The 21,416-nt window shown below is 38.8% G+C and overlaps 2 protein-coding genes across 2 annotated transcripts in view; one reads left to right on the forward strand and one right to left on the reverse strand.

Annotated features, from left to right (window-relative positions):
- The window catches only part of LOC129726600 (galactokinase-like), a 148,392-nt gene extending 131,239 nt beyond the window's left edge, over window positions 1-17,153 (reverse strand). The window contains exon 1 of the mRNA XM_055683504.1: window positions 17,018-17,153. The gene's annotated coding sequence lies outside the window, so the exon portion shown is untranslated. The remainder of the gene's footprint in view (window positions 1-17,017) is intronic.
- The window catches only part of LOC129726599 (extracellular serine/threonine protein CG31145), a 217,329-nt gene that overhangs the window by 23,147 nt on the left and 172,766 nt on the right, over window positions 1-21,416 (forward strand). The gene's annotated exons all lie outside the window — the stretch shown is intronic.

Raw genomic sequence — 21,416 nt, forward strand, 5'->3', positions numbered from 1 at the left:
CTCGACTGCAAGCAATCGCGGTCAGCATCGATCATCGGTGGCAAAACAGTATACACCCCGTCAGACTCGTTTCGAGTTACGTTCGCCGGGTCAGCGCTACCAAGCCACGTCTCGATCCACCGGGTTCGTCTCCCTGTGCGATTATATGTGCCTCGCGTCATGAACTGCCTGAATTGTAAGCAGTTAGGCCACACCGCCGCCTACTGCTGCAATAAGGCACGTTGTGGCAAGTGTGGGGAGAATCATGCGGATGATTCCTGCAGTAAAAATGCTGAAAAATGCATTCACTGTGGGGAGAGTCAACATGAGCTCTCGACATGTGCGGTGTACATGCAGCACAGGGATAAAATAAAGAGGTCTCTCAAAGAGCGTTCGAAGCGTTCTTACGCTGAGATGCTGAAGAAGACCGTTACCACTTCTCCCATTACATCAAACCCTTATGATCTGTTGTCCTCTGATGAAACCGATTCTGACGATTCACCAGCGGGAACATCTTACGCCAATCCTGGGGAGTCTAGAAAGAGGAAAAATATTTCCTCTCCTAAACTTCCCAGAAAAGGTCCTAAGATTTCTCAAAGTGAAATGAAAGTTACAAGCAAACCAAACAGTGCTGCGGAAAAAAACCGAAGCAAACTCCTCCTGGGCTTGCAAATTTAAAGTCCCAGAAGGAGTTCCCAGCACTGCCAGGAACATCTAAAACCCCAGTTGTTCCTTTTGCACATCCAGTTGATGAAACAAACTCTGGATTAGTGAAATTTTCTGACATTGTGGACTGGATTTTTGAAACTTTCAATGTACCCGATCCAATTAAAATTTTGTATCCTTCGATACCTAATTCAACTGCGTATATGAAGGATTCTATCTCTGTCTTACAGTGGAATTGTAGAAGTATTTTACCAAAAATTGATTCGTTTAAAGTTTTGATAAATAAAAACAAATGCGATGCATTTTCCCTTTGTGAAACTTGGCTTACTTCAAATATTGATCTCAACTTCCATGATTTTAATATTATTCGCCTTGATCGAGACACCCCATATGGAGGAGTACTTTTAGGGATTAAAAAGTGCTATTCTTTCTATCGTATTAACCTCCCCTCGATTCCAGGCATCGAAGTTGTCGCATGTCAAATGACAATACAAGGTAAAAAGCTTTGTATTGCCTCAATATATATTCCTCCCAGAGCACAGGTTGGAAAATGGCTGCTCTTTGATTTAATAGAACTTCTTCCCTCGCCACGTTTGATTTTGGGAGACTTCAACTCTCATGGCGTGGCTTGGGGTTCCCCTTACAATGATAACCGCTCCTCTTTAATCTATAACCTTTGCGCTGACTTCGACATGAATATTTTAAACAACGGCGAAATGACACGTATCCCGAAACCTCCAGCGCGCCCAAGCGCTTTGGATCTATCCTTATGTTCGACGTCGCTACGGTTGGATTGCACATGGAAGGTAATCCTCGATCCTCACGGTAGCGACCATTTGCCTATTCTTATTTCAATTAATAACGGGTCAACTCGCATGCGACCAGTTGACATTCCGTATGACCTCACACGGAATGTCGATTGGAAGTTATACGAGGAAATGATTTCAAAAGCGGTCGATTCGATTCAACATCATCCACCACTTGAAGAATACAACCTTCTCGCGGGCTTGATTCTCGACGCCGCGTTGCAAGCCCAAACGAAGAAAAATCCCGGCGTAACGATTAAAGAACGGCCTCCCACTCCGTGGTGGGACCAAGAGTGCTCCGATGTCTACACGCAAAGATCCGACGCGTTTTTGGCCTACCAGAAGGGAGGTATACCTGGCGACTATTTACGGTATTCGGAGCTTGATACCAAGCTTAAAAGCTTGGCTAAAGCAAAGAAACGCGGATATTGGCGTCGGTTCGTGAACGAGACGCCGAGGGAGACATCGATGAGCACTCTTTGGAACACAGCCCGAAGAATGCGGAATCGCGTAATGGTCAACGAAAGCGAGGAGTCTTCAAGTAGGTGGATATTTGATTTTACCAGGAAAGTATGTCCGGACTCTGTTCCTGAGCAAAATATTGTTCGTGATGCGTCTCCGGGCCACGACGCGATAAAATCACCTTTTACGATGGCAGAATTTTCAGTTGCCCTCCTGTCCTGTAACAATAACGCGCCTGGGTTAGATAGAATCAAATTCAACTTGTTGAAGAATCTACCCGGCAATGCCAAGAGGCGCTTGTTGAACTTGTTCAATAAGTTCCTGGTGCAAAACATTGTACCGCAGGATTGGAGGCAAGTGAAGGTGATCGCCATCCAAAAACCAGGGAAACCAGCTTCTGATCACAACTCTTATAGGCCGATTGCAATGCTATCCTGTATCCGGAAATTGATGGAAAAAATGATACTCCGTCGTTTAGACCATTGGGTCGAATCAAATGGCCTACTATCGGATACTCAATTTGGCTTCCGCCGTGCCAAAGGGACGAATGATTGTCTTGAGTTGCTGTCAACAGATATTCAGCTGGCGTATGCTCGCAAAGAACAAATGGCGTCTGCGTTCTTGGACATTAAGGGGGCTTTTGATTCCGTTTCTATTGACATTCTTTCGCATAAACTTCACCGACAAGGATTTTCTCCAATTTTGAACAATTTTTTGCACAATTTGTTGTCCGAAAAGCACATGCATTTTACGCACGGCGATTTGGCAACTTTTCGCATTAGCTACATGGGTCTTCCCCAGGGCTCATGTTTAAGCCCCCTTCTTTACAACTTTTATGTAAATGACATCGACGAATGTCTGGCAAATTCATGCACGATAAGACAACTTGCAGACGACAGTGTAATCTCTGTTACAGGAGCCAAAGCTGCCGATTTGCAAGGACCCTTGGACAATTTGTCTGCTTGGGCTTTACAGCTAGGTATCGAATTCTCTCCGGAGAAGACTGAGATAGTAGTTTTTTCTAGGAAGCATGAACCTGCTCAGCTTCAAACACAATTAATGGGTAAAACGATTTCTCAGGTTTTGGTACACAAATATCTTGGTATCTGGTTCGACTCTAAAGGCACCTGGGCTTGTCACGTGAGGTATCTGATGAAAAAATGTCAACAAAGAGTGAATTTTCTTCGTACAATAACCGGACAATGGTGGGGAGCCCATCCAGGAGACCATATAAGGCTTTACCAAACAACGATATTGTTCGTTATTGAATACGGGTGTTTCTGCTTCCGCTCCGCAGCAAACACACATCTGATCAAACTGGAGCGAATACAATATCGTTGTTTGCGTATCGCCTTAGGTTGCATGCAATCGACCCATACGATGAGTTTGGAGGTCTTAGCTGGAGTACTACCATTGAAAAACCGCTTTTGGAGCCTGTCTTCTCGTATTCTTATCAAATGTGAGGTCTTGAACCGTCCCGTGATTGAAAATTTTGAAAGGTTAATCGAACTTCTCAAATCCGTTTTATGACGTTGTATTTCCATCACATGTCCCAAAATATTAACCCTTCTTCGAATATTCCAAATCGTGTCGACTTATCAAATACTTCTGATTCTACATTTCGATACATCCATGATAGAAGAAACTCGTGGAATCCCGGATCATTTACGCGTGCAGAGGATCCCCAAAAATTTTTCCAATAAATATCGAAACATCAACTGCAACAATATGTTCTACACTGATAGATCACTTCTTGAAGGGTCCACTGGCTTCGGTATTTTCAATAACAATTTAACCGTCTCCCATAAGCTCGATAATCCTGCTTCTGTTTACGTCGCAGAATTGGCTGCAATTAAGTACACCCTGATGTACTTAATGAACTCAATGAAAGATGTTAAGCACTCTCCGTATTTCCTGGGGAAAATACGGGAACATCTGAGTGCTTTATCCGAAAAATCGTTTCAGATTACCTTAGCGTGGGTCCCTTCTCACTGCTCGATACCGGGCAATGAGAAAGCGGACTCTTTGGCTAAGGTGGGCGCAGCAAACGGTGATATTTATGAAAGACCAATTGCTTTTAATGAATTTTTCGCACTTGTACGTCAGAATACGATCATCAGTTGGCAAAATGCTTGGACCAGAGGGGAATTGGGAAGGTGATTACACTCCATAATCCCCAAAGTATCGACGAACCCGTGGTTCAAGGGGTTGGATGTAGGTCGGGATTTCATTTGCGTGATGTCCCGGCTTATGTCCAATCACTATAGATTTGACGCGCATCTCCGTCGTGTTGGGCTCGGGGAAAGTGGTATCTGTGCCTGTGGTGAGGGTTATCACGACATAGAGCATGTGGTTTGGTCATGCCCTGTACACCGTGACGCCAGGTCTAAATTAATAGCTTCCCTGCAGGCCGAAAGTAGGCAGCCGGCTGTTCCTGTTCGTGATGTCTTGGCGAGCCGTGACCTATCCTACATGTCCCTTATATACGTTTTCCTGAAATCCATCCACGCCCCAGTTTAATCCTATTCCCTTCCGCCTACATCCAACCAAACGACAAGAACACGTTAAGACCCCGGATCCGGAAACAGCAACTAGTCCCGCACGATACTCTCAGGTCCCGAGGGAGACAACCCAATATGCCAGTCCGTAATATCTTGGCCCAGCAGCGGAACATATTCAATATGCTGCTTACCTATGGCGATGGAAAACCATCAAACAACAAATCAGTGCTTTTAATGCAAAACATTCTAGCTTTAAGTTAGATTTAGTTTCAGCTCGTAGTCGGCAGCGAGGATAAAAAATTTGCTTTTAGTTATTAAGATATTTTAGAAAGTAAGCTACCAGATATAATTGGCGCCATTAAACATTAAATTGTATTTGTGCCGTGTCAAATAAATTGTAGATGAAGAAAAAAAAAAGCTTCAAGAATTAAATTTTAAAAGAATTGCATATTAACCCTATCCCCGCGGAGATAAATCAGTTTTTTTATCGAAAAATGACATTCAAACTCTTGTTTGCATAATTGGCACAAACTATATTGCATGTTGAAGCTCAATCTGTTCTCTAACTGCTTAGAGTATTTTCATCGTTGGAAATTTCATGTATAGTTATTGAACTGTTATCAAAATTTATATGGCATCACCCGCGAGGAATGGGTTAAGACGGTTTTCTATGTTTGCTTTTTATTCAATATTCACAATATTTTTATTTTGATTAAGCACTATAAGCTTTTGAGTAAACGTTACATATAAACATTTTCTAATGATTATGATCAAATACACGAAAAATATCCTTTGTTTTTATCACAAATGTTAAAATTTGTTTTACTAGTAAGAAACCACTTTTAAGAAGTTTACGAAGCCTCCTGTGCACTAAGACGAAATACTCGAAATGTGTAGAGTGAAATACACTATGGGTATTCATGTCGAACTCGTAAACAAATACCCAGCCGTAAAAATACTCACCTCCATTGACGAGTAATGGAAGATACACAGTATACGGCTGGGTATTCGTATACGAGCTTGATGTGAAGACCCCTACTGAATTCTGTTTTTACGCGATTTTTTTACGTGATTTTATTTTACACGATTTTTTTTACGCGATTTTCTCAAAATTACGCGATATGTGACATGTGAAATATTGTTTATGAGCCAAGATGTAACACACACACAAACATACACACACATACACATACATACACATATCTAGGGGATCCAGCATCGTACAGGCCGATTTGTCTACTGGATACAGCTGGTAAGCTCTTGGAGAGGATTATCCTCAACAGGCTGACGCAGTATACAGAAGGCGAACGAGGCCTGTCGGAGATGCAATTCGGATTCCGGAAAGGCAAGTTTGCAGTTGAAGCTATCCGAACAGTGCTGGAGATAGCCGAAAAGGCGGCCAAACAGAAGCGGAGAGGTAATCGTTATTGCGCTGTAGTTACAATAGACGTCAAGAACGCTTTCAACAGCGCCAGCTGGAAGGCCATCGCCGAGTCGCTACACAGAATGCTAATACCAGACTCTCTGTGTAAAATTATAGGTAGCTACTTTGAGAACCGGGTCTTGGTATACGATACTGCCGATCGGAATGATCGAAAAGTGGATGAAGAAAGTAAAGCTGAAGATTGCACATCACGAAATGGAGGTGCTATTGGTCAGCAACTGTAAGGCGGCCCAGCGGGCAGAAATCACCTTCGGCGACGAAGTCATACTTTCGAAGCGCGCGCTCAAGTATCTAGGAGTGATGATCGACGACCGACTGAACTTTAATATTCAGGTCGACTATGACTGCGAGAAGGCGCCAAAGGCCGTCAACGCGGTAGCCAGGATCATGCCAAATAGCTACGGTCCTAGCAGTAGTAAGCGGCGTCTACTGGCTAGTGTATCCTCTTCAATACTGCGATATGGAGGTCCAGCCTGGCTTGGGGCATTAAAGACTAAGAGGAATCAGACGAAACTGTGCAATGTGGTCAGGCTCATGGCCATTAGAGTCGCAAGTGCGTACCGAACAATCTCGTCGGAGGCAGTATGTGTCATAGCTGGGATGATGCCAATCGGTATTACCCTGACGGAGGACAGTGAGTGTTTCCACCGAAGAAACACCAAAGGAGTTCGAAAGATGTTACGACCAGAGTCAATGGCCAAATGGCAACGAGATTGGGATGGGACGGCGAAGGGCCGTTGGACGCACCGACTCATTCCGGATCTTTCGATTTGGATGAACAGAAAACACGGCGAGGTGAACTTTTATTTGACACAGTTTCTGTCCGGTCACGGTTGCTTCCGGCACTATCTGCATCGGTTCGGGCATGCAACGACTCCTTTTTGCGCGGTATGTGGGGATGTTGAAGAAACTCCGGAGCATGTAGTTTTTCAATGCCCAAGATTCGAAGCAGAAAGAGCGGAGATCCCAGCGCTAAATGTCGAGAATATAGCAGCACAGATGTGTGAAAACGGAAATACTTGGAATGTCGTCAACAGTGCAGTATCACAAATCATGACAGAGTTGCAGAGAATCTGGAGAAATTGCCAGCAAGCTAGTGGTGTAAGCTAAATTTGTGAGTAAACGAGAAGTGCAAGGGCACAGCCTCCCCCCGAAGTAGGCGCTTAAAAGTGGTCCCGAGGGAATCGAAGCAAACGAAGAGTAGAGAGGTGTTTAGTGGGGAAGCGCTCCGGCGGATACCACACCGTGCCTGGGGGTAACACAAGGGTACACTCAGGTTAACCACAAAACAACAACAAACTACAGGCAAGGCTTTTAAAGCTTCACCTCCTTACTTTAAAAAAAAACATACATACACATACATACACACACATACATACACACACGCACATACTTACCACATAACATCAGCAAGTATATCAGCACTATGGGGAACTTATTGATCCTGTGACATTATTAGAAGAGTAACATATGAGGAAAAAATACCTATTTTAAAAGAGTTATGAAGATATAAGTATTCAGCTCATTGTTCACCCAATCTCAACTCAATCCAATCCAACCATCTTATATGTTCACGAAAAGTGTTTGTCAATTAATACTTTTATAGTATTTTCAGATTTCGAAAACAATTGTATGTGACAACTAAACGCTCTCTTTTCTTTATGTGACTCGTTTTTTTGTTTTGTGGCGTGTTCAGTTCTGTACAACTTGCGTCAAAACAAGGAGCCTTCTAAAAGTGCATTCTGATAAAAAGATCACGGTTAGCCATTTTAAAAGTAAAAATCTTGCGGTTTCGGTTGTATATAATTTTCTGCAAACTTCAACAACAATTCACCAGTGCGGTAGTGGAACATGGGAAAAATAATGGACGAATAGTAATGAAAAAAAAAGTAATGAATCAAAATCATGGTTCAAGCCCAATGGTTTGACTATCAATCAAGATATGTACCAGAACGAATGTTTGTAGAAATTTTTATTTCATTTCCTCACAAACACTATGACGATGGATGGTATGTGTTTTGGCCAGATAAAGCATAATCACATTACGGCAATGAACACAAACATTCCTAAACAACCATTCGACCCCATTTGTAGCCAATATACGCAACCAATCTGCCTGAGTGTCGGGATTTTAAATTCCTTGGTGTACGAAAATAACCGAGAAATACGAACTGCAAACCGTTGATCAGTAAAATCAAGAGATGCATGCGAAAAGTCGATGTGAAGCCCGTACAATGCTTTTATTTCGGCATCATGATAGAACTTCGTCCGAAAGCCGATTGCGGATCTTTCTCAAATGTTATCGATAATGTCTTTTACCAGGTTTGATAATTTTCTTGAAACCTAGTTAAAAAGTCAAGAAAAACTTCAATCCTTTTTAGTCAGTTTCCAAAGATGCATCTGGATTAGATACCAAATAAAAGCTATTAAGTTGTTTCATAAAATGCTAACTTCGGGTTCTGGATTGTTTTCTCTAGAGAAAGTAGCACCCCTTAAAATAGCCAAGTATTTTCCAAGAAAAAAATATTTTTTTTCGTCATGTAAATCTATTTGTCCCTTTGTCATCTTGCTCTGAAGTTCGTATTTAACTAGAGTGATAATCTAAATTTTCAGTAAATTTATCAAGTCTAATTCGAGTTCTTGCAGTTTTGGTGATTTTGAAGGCATTTTTCGAAAAAATATTCTTCAAGGAACGTTTTACCCCAAATAGCGTATCTTCTGGTAGAGTAGGTAGATCTGGTAAGGTAGAGAGATTATCCAATTTTTCAGCAAAATCTAGCAGTCTAGCAGGAAATATAGTAAATTTAGTGATTTTGACGGTTTTTTGTAAAAACTCTTCTAGGGCCGTTTTACACTTACACTGCATTTTTTTCGTCATGTTACCTCTTTGCCATATATTGTGACCACGCTTTTTGAAGTACTCTTAGTGTAGAATAATACCACAAATTTTTAGAAAAATCCATCTAGTCTAGCAGGAGTTATTGCACTTTTTAGTATTTGGACGTTTTTGGACATATGGGGCCGTTTTACCCCTCTTAACATCAATAAAAAAATAGAAATTTTGCAAAACGTCCTACCATGAATAAACAAACAAACACTTCAGCCCAATCGGAGAACATCAAATCAACATGCGGTTGCGCCTCTCGCGAACTGGCTTTAAAACAGTACCTTACCCCACATTGAGAAAAAATGTCATGAGTTGAAACAAATTAGCTGAAAAGAAAAATTTCACTTTTTAACTTCAAATCAGAGCACAATTGATTGTTATTTTAAATTTTCCAAATTTGTTAAACGATAATGGAAAAATTATTTTTGAATTTCTTGAAAGAATGAGGATTTGAATTTTGTATACTCTACGACTAATCCTGTCTCATTACATTTATTTTGGTTGGTTGACGATTCGTCTTGGAAAAACGATATTTTGGTATTACATTTTGCTATTTTATCAACTATATCAATCTTTTTAAGGTCAAAATGAGGTGTTTTGACATAGAGTTTCCAATATCTGATTATGATGTCATGATGCTATTTTCTTCTGCTCGGGTAGAAAGGAACCAATACCATCGAATATGGGTATGTACGGAATCGATGTAATGCTCAGAGACCGTCAATCAATTCCAGACGCCAGTTTGAAATTTAAGATGGCGACTTCCGGCTTCCGGAAAACAACATTTAGCAAAAACAATCTTATATTAGTAGTTTCGGGATCGGAACGATATCCAGAGACCTGAAAACGACCACAGAGGTCATTTTTAATTATAAAATAGCGACTTCCAGTTCCTGAAATGAACCCAAAATTAGCGGAATCGCCACCCTGAGTTTGAAAATGACGTCTAGAGTTGTTTTCCGGTCTCTGGGCATGGTCCCGATTCCAGAAATACCCATATTGGGTGGTTTGGTTCTCTTCCAGGTACCGAAAGCTGCCATTTCGAAGTTCAAAATGGTCTTTGGGGTCATTTACAGGTCTCTGGACATCATCCTTGTTCCAAAACTACTCATGTTAGGTTTTATTTGGTCAATTATAGCTGTTTTCCGGAAACCGGATCTTAAATTTCAAAATTACGTCTGGAGTGGAACAATGCTTAGGAAGAGTTAATGTAAAAATGGTACTGACTGATGATTATAAATATTTTTAGAGGTAGAATGGTTTGTTTGAGCGGTGTGACCTCTCGGCAAGGTTGTGGGTAATAGTTTTGTTTTTCGAAAAACATTCACACTATAAGATTTTTTCAGGAAAAAGATCCAAAAAAACAACAACACTTTATAAGACAGCCCTCCTTCCTTTTCTCAAAGCGTTACGTAGTTTATGCACGTTCTCTTCGAGCTGCATAAATGACGAAGCTTTTTTTGCCTTTCTCCTAGAAAGGTATAGCAATCACTGGAAAAACCAAAGGTATAAAAGTGCTCCAAAAGGTCGAATCTCGTATATCAATCGACTTAGTTTGACGAGCTGAGCATTTTCTGTATGTGTGTGTGTGTGCGTATGTGTGTGTGTGTATGTGTGTGTGTAACGCTCTCCCAATCTCACTCGATTTTCTCAGAGATGGCTGAACCGATTTCCACAAAATCAGTGTCATTTGAAAGGTCTAATTACCCCATAAGACCCTATTGATTTATTTTGCAATTGGACTATTACTTTGCCTGTTATGTTTAAAAATGTGAAATCCTGCTTTGAAAAGAAACATTCCGAAGACTACTTAAACTCACTCACTTTTCTCAGAGATGGCTGAACCGATTTCCTCGAAATTAGTGTCAAATGAAAGGTCTAGCTGCCTCATAACACTCTATTGAATTTCAATGTAATCAGTCTGTTACTTTGTCTGTAATGAATCAAAATATGAAAATCACGAAACTTCATTATCTCAGAGAGTACACAACCGATTTGAACAATATTGGTATGAAATGAACGGGCTAGTTAAAGGTTAATTGATGAATTTTATAATAATTAAACACGTGGTTCAAAAATTGTGAAAAGAAACATGTTCCGGTGACTTTTCAAATTCACTCGTTTTCCCAAAAATGGCTGGACTAAATTCAACAATCTTAGAGTCAAATGAAAAGTTCGGCTTTCCTATAGGTTCCCATATTATTTGACTATAATCGTATTTTTATTCCAACCGTTATGTATTAAATTATAAAAACAACGAAAGTCTATTATCTCAAAGATAACACGACTTATTTGAACATATCTAGTGTCATTTGAACGGGTTGTCTCTCAAACTCACAAGTAAGAAATTTCATAGCAATTTGATATGTGGTTCAAAAGTTATGAAAAGAAACGAAATTCAAAGACTATTTAAAACTGTAACTGCTTTGATCAAAACATATGGCCTCAACAAAATTTAAATTTGGTATTGTGCTATTCGTACGTTCCCGGTATTGCTCGTGATTGAAGTGTACGAAATTCAAAGTCATTATTTCGCTATTTCTTCAGCACGAATATTTTACTCCTAATTAATAATTTTTTTTAACTTTTTGCCTTTCTCCTAGAAAGGTATAGCACTCACTTGCAAAACCGAAGATATGAAAGTGCTCCAAAGGGCCGAAACGAGCTGAGCATTTTCTGTATGTGTGTGTGTGTGTTTGTGTGTGTGTGTGTGCGTGTGTGTGTGTGTGTGTGTGTGTGTGTGTGTGTGTGTGTGTGTGTGTGTGTGTGTGTGTGTGTGGTTGTGTGTGTGTGTGTGTGTGTGTGTGTGTGTGGTTGTGTGTGTATGTGCAGATTTTTATTTTCACTCACTTTTCCCAGAGATGGCTGGACCGATTTTAATGAAATTATATGCAAATGAAAGTTCTAGTTGCCCCATAAGACCCTATTGGATTTCATTGTAATTTTTATTTTAGAGGTAATGTTTAAAAATGTTAAAGTCACGAAACATCAATATCTCAGAAACCACACAACCGATTTCAATAAATTGGTATCAAATGAACGGGCTATCTAAAACCCTTAACTTTTGAATTTTATATAGATTGAATATGTGGTTCAAAAGTTATGAAAAGAAACGTCTTCTGAAGACTATTTAATTTCACTCATGTTTCTCAGAGATGGCTGGACCAACTTCCACAAAATCAGTGTTTTATGAAAGGTCTAGTTACCCCATAAGACCCTAATGATTTTTTTGCAATCGGACTTTTACTTTGCCTGTTATGTTTAGAAATGTGAAATCTAGCTATGAAAAGAAACATATTCCGAATAATACATAAACTCACTCACTTTTCTCAGAGATGGCTTAACCGATTTTCACGAAATTAGTGTCAAATGAAAGGTCTAGCTGACTCATGACACCCTATTGAATTTTACTGTAATCGAATTGTAACTTCGTCTGTAATGTACCGAATTGTGAAAATCACGAAACTTGATTATCTCGGAAAGTACACAACCGATTTGATCAATAGTATTATCAGATGAACGGGCTAGTTAAGGGTTAACTGATGAATTATGATTGAACACGTGGTTTCAAAGTTTGGCTGCCCTATACGTTTCCATTTCATTTGATTATAATCGAACTAAGCAACCGTAATGTATTAAATTGTTAATAAAACAACGAAATTCTATTATCTCAAAGATTACACGACTTAATTGAACATAAATAGTGTCATACGAACGAGTCATCTCTCAAGCTTACAAATAACAAACTTCATAACAATTTAATATAAGTTTGAATGAGAAAGGCTGGGTCTGACCGCTAGGTGGATTAGTTTAGGTTTTTAGATTTTTTTGACCCCACCCTTCCCCATCGTAGCATTTCGTTACAAAGTCAGACCTCCCTCTCCCTCCCTCCCCACCATGACAATTTTTTGCAAATTTTATTATCAAAAACATACGTTGTATCATAAATGAACAAGAAAAGACAAGAAAGTATTAAAAATGGCCCTACACAGACAAAACAGTGATAAAAAAGAACAATTAGATATTTTTTTTCTTTGTTTAATATTTGCTACGTAGCTTGGCTTGAAACCCCCACCCTCCCCCTAGTCACATTTCGTCACAAAACTGCAACCCCTTCCCTCGCCTCTCGAATGCTAAATATTTTGCCTGGTATAAATAATCGAGCCCAAATTTTTTAACAATCGAACGTTGATAGTTGCTTGGGCCTGGAGAAATGAAAAAAATATAATCTTCTAAAATATTTTATTCACAGTGCATATGTTCTTTTGGAAGGACAAAATTACTATCTACAACTTTATCGAAGACACTTAACCAACCAATCAAACGGTTTTGTCTCAAGAAATATCTTTATCAATAAAAGGCATAAACAGGCCAAAACGGTATGTTTGATCGGTATAGTGCCTTCAACTGAATTGTAGATAATGATGTTGTCCATTCAAAAAATATATATACCGTAAAGAAACATACCTATCTTTCGATAATTTTCAATAATTTTTCAATTTTCATTTCTCTAAGTTCAAACAACTATCACTGTTCTGTTCGTGTAGCTGTGTAGTTTTCGTAGAAAAACAAAAATCGGATTTCAGGCGGGTTTTTAGGATATATGATCTGTAATAATCTGTTATGGTCCCCGTGGTTCTGTAGTTAACGATGTCGGTCGGCTAGCTCTCCCACACGGTTGTGATATCGGGTTCGATTCCCGATCGCGTCGAGGATCTTTTCGAGCTAGAAATTTTCTCGACTCAGCACTGGGGCACGGTGTATCGTTGTACTTATCCTACACATGCAAAATGTGCCAAAAACAATATCCATAACGAATTCTCTCAACTAATTAATCTAGTTGATCGAGACCGCTATTAGCCCCAAGACTAAGCGTGCGATATTGTTTTTTTTATCTGTAATAAAATGTTTGTGTTTTCTTAATTTTATTGATGATTTTTTGATTGAGACCATAATGATACAAAAATATTTTTTTACAATGTTTTTTATTTTCTGATTCTTCAAATTCATTGGTTAACTAACAATGTGTCGCTCTCGTAAAAAAATCAGGTATTTGGGAAGCGGGGTTTTTGAAATATTTGACTTATAATTATATTATATATGTATGCTTATTGGGTTTTTTTGCTATTTATCTCACGGTGTTTATTTTTCCATTTTTCCGAAAGGACAAAGCCAGGGGGTACAATTTATTTAGAAAGTATCACTGCGAAGTACGCAAACGCAGAAAGGTTGTGAACCGCTGCTCTAGAACATAATTTACCCTTTACGAACTAATTTCATTTTTGTCATATGACTTACATTTTAAATTTAGTAAAGCGGGCAATGTATGCAGTTTGCGAGGATGCGAAAATGAACGGGAATAGAAGGTGTGACTTTTTAGGCTTAGAAAAAATTTTCCTTCGTGGTTTAGAACTATTTATACCTTTCCCAGTAGTTTAATTGGCCAAAACACCTTGCCGGAGACAACGGAGATTGCGGGTTCGTGTCCCGTCTGGACGAGGGAAAATTTTTTCTAAGCCTAAAAAGTCACACCTTCTATTCCCGTTCATTTTCGCATCCTCGCAAACTGCATACATTGCCCGCTTTACTAAACTCATAGTTTACCCTCCAGACGATAATTGAACAAACCTGGTGATAATAGAGCCGATACTCTAATTAATTTTTTTGTTGAAAATAATTTTTTTTCCACGGACATACACCGTACGTTTTTCAGAATGAAAAAACTATTATCTACAACTTTCCTGAACACGTCACACGGATAAAATAAACTTTTCTGGCTTTAAAAATATTTGAAAAAATGTTTCAATGCTATTATTTGCATTACTTCTTCGAAATCTCAATTTTTAGATATTATTCTATGATTTTCGACCATGAGGAATAAGAGATCCACCCAAATTAACTATCCTACGATGATACAGTATATATACAATTTTATTGTAATAAATATCTCAACAATTGCATTTAAATCATACATTTCAACTTAATTCAGGTCGATTTTTCGCAAAAAAATTCTCGCAGTTCTATGAATTTCAGATGTTTCGTATTGAAAAACAAACTTAATGGGATGTATATACTTTTTCATTGGTAACAAAACTTTGACCGTTTTGAGGTTCCAGAACAGGGTCTACATAACGGATTCCGATTAAGCTGAAATTTTGCATGAGAACTCTTCTCGCAGTCAAAACTTCTGATCACTACCGCTTCATGTAAATCGAAAAGTCGATTTTTATTTAAACCCTAATAATCATGCACAATTGTCCAGTAACTACAACTGTCCTGAAGATTTTGTTGCCAAATATTGAACAGTTTCTGAATTTAAGTTACTACAACTTTTTTCTGCCAAAGTCGAACTTTCAGTGGATGTGAAGTTTAATATTCACAGCGAAACACTCACAACACTGTACAGCAAGTAACATCGTACAGTGTAGTCCCATAATTTCCGGTTAACCACGGCGCTCACTCTCCTTTCTAGTGGGCACTACCTAATACCAGTATGCACGTGGAACACAACGCGCCCTCTTTATTCGCAAATTATTGCATTTCGTAATTGGATTGGTACCGTGTCAGCGTGATCCTCTCCTCTCTCCCACCTTTCCCATGTCTCCGCCAGGTGCTGTGGAAAACCGCAACGCGAAACATTGGCGGACGGATATCCTATAAAGTTGACGGGCGTTGATACCATTTCATTACGCACGTGACTGATCAAAGTGAATCCTGCACGACTAGCAAATTAGCTCACGTTTGCATAACCTGCCAGGCGTGTAATGCATTTGCCATTGCTGGCCCCTAATGGGGCTTTCTTTAATTCGCTCGACGCAGTGTGTGATGGATACTTTGATGGATAGGTGTTTTACTAGTTTTGGATTGGTTGGTAATAGTTGATAACAGAAACATCTCATTACGAATTTTCACTTCGTTTGTTCTTGGAGGGCTTTATGCGATTCGTGTTTTTCTTACGTTTTTGTTTTGAAAAATAATTATCCTTCAAACTGAATTACAACAGATTTTCAATAGCTTTTTTATAATTAAGAGATGGTATCACCATAAGTAAAAAATTGGTCAGAATAATTGTATTGTATCTTTCAAAATAAACGTTTTCCGACAAAAACTATAGGATGATACCTCTATTGAAAAAGTTTAAATCAATTCGGAAATGGCATTTAAAAAAACCGTTTTCATTAAATATATGACATAGCGCGAAATCAAAAGAACCTTTGACACTCTACAATAAAAACCACTAGTACATAATTTCCGAATAATCTGATCTGATAATCAATTTGATTGGTATTTCCAGCATTCTCAACATATTTTTTATTATACCTGGCGGTCAAAATTGTACATTTCCTGGTGGTTATACAGCAGCTTAACGATTCGATACATTTAATCACAAATGATAGCCGCAATAAATGGTTTTTAATATAATTTTATACATCCGTCGTAATAACCGTTCGAGACGATTTAACGGCTGCAACTTTTATGGACTAATTGCCGCCAATTGATGAGTGACATAAATGATTACTATAAATCGGGTTATAATTGGTCGGTTGCTAGAATGTTGCTACCCATAAATGTTATCTATGCTACGTTGTTTAACGGCATTCAAATTGCAATTTTATCATCTACCTAAAAAAAACATTTCTAATGGCAATATTGCGCATTTGTTACGCAATCACTGTATCATTCGAACAGATTAACCCAGAGAAAAAAGTCACCCGATGAGATAAGAAATTCAATTATAAAAAAATTAACAGAGAATTCATTGCAATTATTTTGTCACGCTTGGTTACCAGCCTTTAAAAAAAACGAATGCACCGAGCGTACAGCTTAAAAAGATGTTTTATTTCAATATCCCGTGTCTCTACACACCGTAATCCCTGTATGCCAGCAAGAAAACATTCACAATGATGATGTCGCTGGGACGAGAAAAAAAATTAGAAGCAAATAATCTACGAGAACGCATCCACTTTACGGTCAAACACTCGATTATCATTTGTATATCTGAACGATTTGTTACAATACATAACACAATTTCTTATAAGTGAAATTTCACAATCATGCCACTTACACCTTACAATCCAACAATCGTAACAGCTACCCTAGATTGTATGACGAAAAGATGTTGTCGTTTCAAGTAGATTATACCCCGAAACAAAAATTGTTGTCCTTTTACGGATTCGGATTCGCCCAAGCAGTTGACTGACCGTGGTCAGTCCGCTAGCTGTGCCAAGATATAAATGTACGAAATTCGCCTACAAAGGTCACATTCACTTACTCGGCAAGGCCTGTCAGCAGGAATCAGCAGCACTGCAATGTTTCACTAGTGAAATAAAACTGTACCAGAACTAGTCCCCGGAGTGATGTTCCAGTTTTACGTTCTTATCAGCAACCAAGTGTTCCGTTGTGTACCTACAAGATTTTTTTTTCTTTCTTCAAATCCGATGATAACCCAGCTGATCCCTTAATGAAACTGCAAGGGCTCTTGGGCTGCTAGAAGAGAATCGTCTAGTGTAAACAAAACAACCTCTGATTCAGGTCCATCATCTTTCAAACAGTCGGGTGAATCAAAACAGCGACACATATGCGAAAGGAGCACGATTATTGTGTTATTGTGCCCGGATTGCTAATTGCATTGTTTGCCGTGGGGTAGGTACCTAGAAAGTATTTTCACTGAGAAGAAAACGGTAGTAAATGCCATCTAATTAAAAGGCCGTACGGTTAAGGTTCTGGTAGAATGTAAACAGAAGAAAATGTAGGTTGTAAGCAACGTGAGAAAAGTGAGAAAATCGTTGCAAGATTGTCGCTATACAGTACACTATCCTTTGCCATATCCATATCAATATGAGTCTAGACTCCATCCAAGATTCGCCATCATTTCATAACTTTATTTTTCATGATCAAATAGTTTAGTTTAGTTTGCGAATGACATGGAATTACTCATTCCGCCAAAGAACATTTTCAGCTGAAAACGACGGAAAATTTTATTTTTTTCTCGACAATTTTTGATTGGGTTGAAGTTTCACTGATAATTGATTTCATTTAATTGGGTTCTAAAGTTTCACACGGCTTTCTGATTTTTATGTACCAGCTGAAAGAGTGTAATTTTCGGAGCAAAACGTAATTTTTAAAAAATATCTTCAGTTGTTCTTCAATTTTTAAATGGAGAATACAAAACTGCTCGAAATGCGTTGAATGACAGTTCGCTTATATACCGTACATGGACGAACTGTCGTTCAACACATTTTGAGCAGATTTTTATTCTTCGTTCAAAAATCGAAAGACATCAAAAAACATTTTTTTTAAATCATGTTTTGCTCAGAAAACGTATCTTTTTCAAATGATATATAAAAACTGGAATAGCTTTTAGATTCAATATTCTCTATATAAATCGAATTCTATTGCTTAAAAAAAGAACATTTACCTATCCGATCAAGAAGAAGTTTACGGTCGAAAAAGTCGTCGGAAATTAAATGCGTTTTCTGAAAAAATACCAAATCATGATTAACGTAGTAACAACTAAATTCTAAATTATGCCCTGATATCTTTCAAAGAGATAATTTCGAAGTCTTCTTATTGACAATCTTCGGAATTTGGTGGTGTATTCAAACGATATCAAATTTCATATTTTGAGTAAATTAATAGCAAATTCAACTGTAACACATAATTACCAACGAAGTCTTAGAATAAACCAGTTTTGTACATCCGGTTATTCTCAGGTTACTGAATGTTTTTTGTTTGTTACGTATGGCTTACGCAGTGGCGTCTTTTCTAAGCAGTCGCAGGAAACAACCCTAGAAATTTGAATTCTGATCATTATCGACAATTTCAATGACCAAAGCAACCATTCCGATCACCTAGGTGTTTTATCAGTACATGAAATACCGTTTAGCACAGAAAAAAAACTTTTAATAAACATCAGTGAGGCATTCCATGAAAAATAGGTTAAAAACAAATTTTTTTTGGCAGTCTCAGTCGAAACCTTGTTTGAGTAGGACGTATATTCGATGTGCTCTTCAGAACAATAGTGCTATTTAAATCTTTTGTTTTTTCGTGATCATTGAAATTTGAGTTACCCTCTATTGTTATTGTAAAAGTCGTTGACCTATCCAACCTTAAGGCCCGAAGGCACACACGCCGTGACAACGCCTTCTTGACGAAAATTATCAGTACCTTCTTGAAACCTTCTAATGCGCCTTCTAGCATCTACCACCTTCCCCTCGTCTACACAAAAGGCGCATTCACGCCCCGTCTCGAATCCCGCCGTGTGCTAACCTTCTTGTCGTCATGTCACCCAAATCATGTTTGTTTATGTTTGTTGGAAAAAAAAATAAAGCAACACACCTCTAGAATTACCAGGAGGGTCCCAAGTTCGTCATCATCAAACGTATGGATGTGAAAGATGGGTCTTTCGAAAAGGTTAGTCCCATTTTCATCAACAAAGGAATCAAAGGCACCTGCGGAGAACCATTCAACGTCATCAAGCTGAGAGATGGAAATCTACTGGTCAAAACCAAGAACATTAACCAGACCAATCAACTTCTTCGGTGCAAGAAGATGTTTGACATGGACATCATTGTCGAGGAAAATGCCAAGTTGAACCAAACACAGGAAATTGTGACATGCGCTGACCTGAAATACGCTACGGAGGATGAAATCATGGAAGACTTGCAGGAGCAAGGAGTATGCAAGATCGAAGTCATGAAGAGGAAAAGGGACGGTAAACTGGTCTCAACAGATAGTTTCATCCTTACATTCAAGTCCACCGGAATTCTTGAAACCGTGAAAGTTGGATACCATGTTCTCAAAGTGTGTTTGTGTATCCCTAGACCAATGATTGCTACAAATGCCAATTCTTCGGTCACTCGTCAAAGTTTTGTTCAAAGAAAGAAGTATGGAGCCACTGCTGCCAGGTAGGTTACAGGTTCTGAAAAGACACTATGCCGGAACTGTGGTTCCTCGGAACACCTATCATGGTCTAACAAATGTAAGGTATTCAAAATCGAAAAGAAGATAACGCGTATCAGGGTCACTGAAAATGTCCCCATTCGGGAGGCTCGTCAGTTGTATGAAATTAGATTCCTTAACAACGGTAACTCATAAAGTGATGTACACTAAATTCGCTTTTTACGCGGGGGATACATGCCGCGTAAAAAAAACCGCGTAAATTCCAGAATTCGCGTAAAAAAAAACTCGTAAATTCCGGAATCCGCGTAAAAAAATTGTAGGAGGGGGGTATTCAAGACACGAGCGCATGACGTTCACTACCGTATTCTTATATTCCATTAAAACAAATAGTAGAAGGAATTGCAACGCTTCTATTACAAAACTTCGAGGCACCAAAAGGTACCAGTTGCCGATTATTCTTGTTTACTGGTTAGTCCGTCCAGACTTCCAGCCATTTTAGTATTTTGCAGTAGCCATTTACTACTAACAGCCACTAGCATTACGGGTGAAACCGGCACTTTTTTTTGTCTTTCCTCCTTTCAGCTGCTAACACCTAGCGACCGTATGTAATCGGTACGGTTTAGTAATGAAACTGATGGGGTGAAATGTTCGAACGGTACGTTTTATACCAGAGCTTCGTCAGTTAGTTAGAAAGAAGAAGGGGCTAAGTAGAGAATGGATTGACAAGGAACGCAATTAAACATCGGAAACAGAAAGTGATAACAACAATAAAAACAAAGTCAGATCGATTGTATCCGTTAGTGTCGACTGTGCTTGGGAAGAGAGGTAGTGATTTGCTGCGCGGTATGATTTAGACAATCGATATTAATTACCAGTTTTTCAATAGTGTATCTCAAACAATAGTTTGTTTTTGTTACATAAATTTACCCGTAAAAGAATTTCTGATCGATTGATGCCAAAACCTCGAAAACCTGATTATAGATGACTGCAAAATAAGCGCTCAAAACCTGACCACTTTTCCCTGGTTTTCCCTGGTTGAATTACTAGATTTTCAAATTCAGGTGCCTAACTACGATATAGACGTTAGTCAACGTCAAAACCTGCGTTTATTCTGCAATCCGAGTGAAGAGAAACCGAAATCCGCGCAAAAAAAAACCGCGTAAATTCCGGAATCCGCGTAACAAAACCGCGTAAATTCCGGAATCCGCGTAAAAAAGCCGCATAAAAAAAACCCGCGTAAAAAGCGACCTTAGTGTACTCAAAAACAGTCAGGTAGAAAACTCAAAGCGCTCAGAGAAATCAATTACGTATCTCATCTAAAAATCCAATCTCACCAACACTACGCATCGACAAGCACAATGTTAATTGATCCGGTAATAAGAGATAGGAACCCAATTAGTATGGATTTTGAAATAGCAAAAGTCTCTCGCCCTCTCTCCCAATCCTCAGATGAACATGATGAATATGAATTTAACGCTAAGAGAATGAAAGGCACTCAGTCGTCTTTGAGTGTCACACTGAGAATATTTTTTCGTTATTCTCTGCACACACATTTCGTAAACATGAAATTCGTAGATTGTATAGCACTTTTGCTGGATGTATAGAACATTCGTACTGCAAGTTATCGAATAGAATTGCAACTTTACGCATATTTTGTACAATTCACGAATGTACTTTCATACGAACGTGGATAACAACGAACAAAAAAAAAACAGGAGCACGAGTATTTACTTGAACGAAATTTTTGTGTTCTGTTATTTTTGATTTCG

The sequence above is a fragment of the Wyeomyia smithii genome, chromosome 3 (assembly GCF_029784165.1).
Source record: "Wyeomyia smithii strain HCP4-BCI-WySm-NY-G18 chromosome 3, ASM2978416v1, whole genome shotgun sequence".
NCBI lineage: Eukaryota > Metazoa > Arthropoda > Insecta > Diptera > Culicidae > Wyeomyia > Wyeomyia smithii.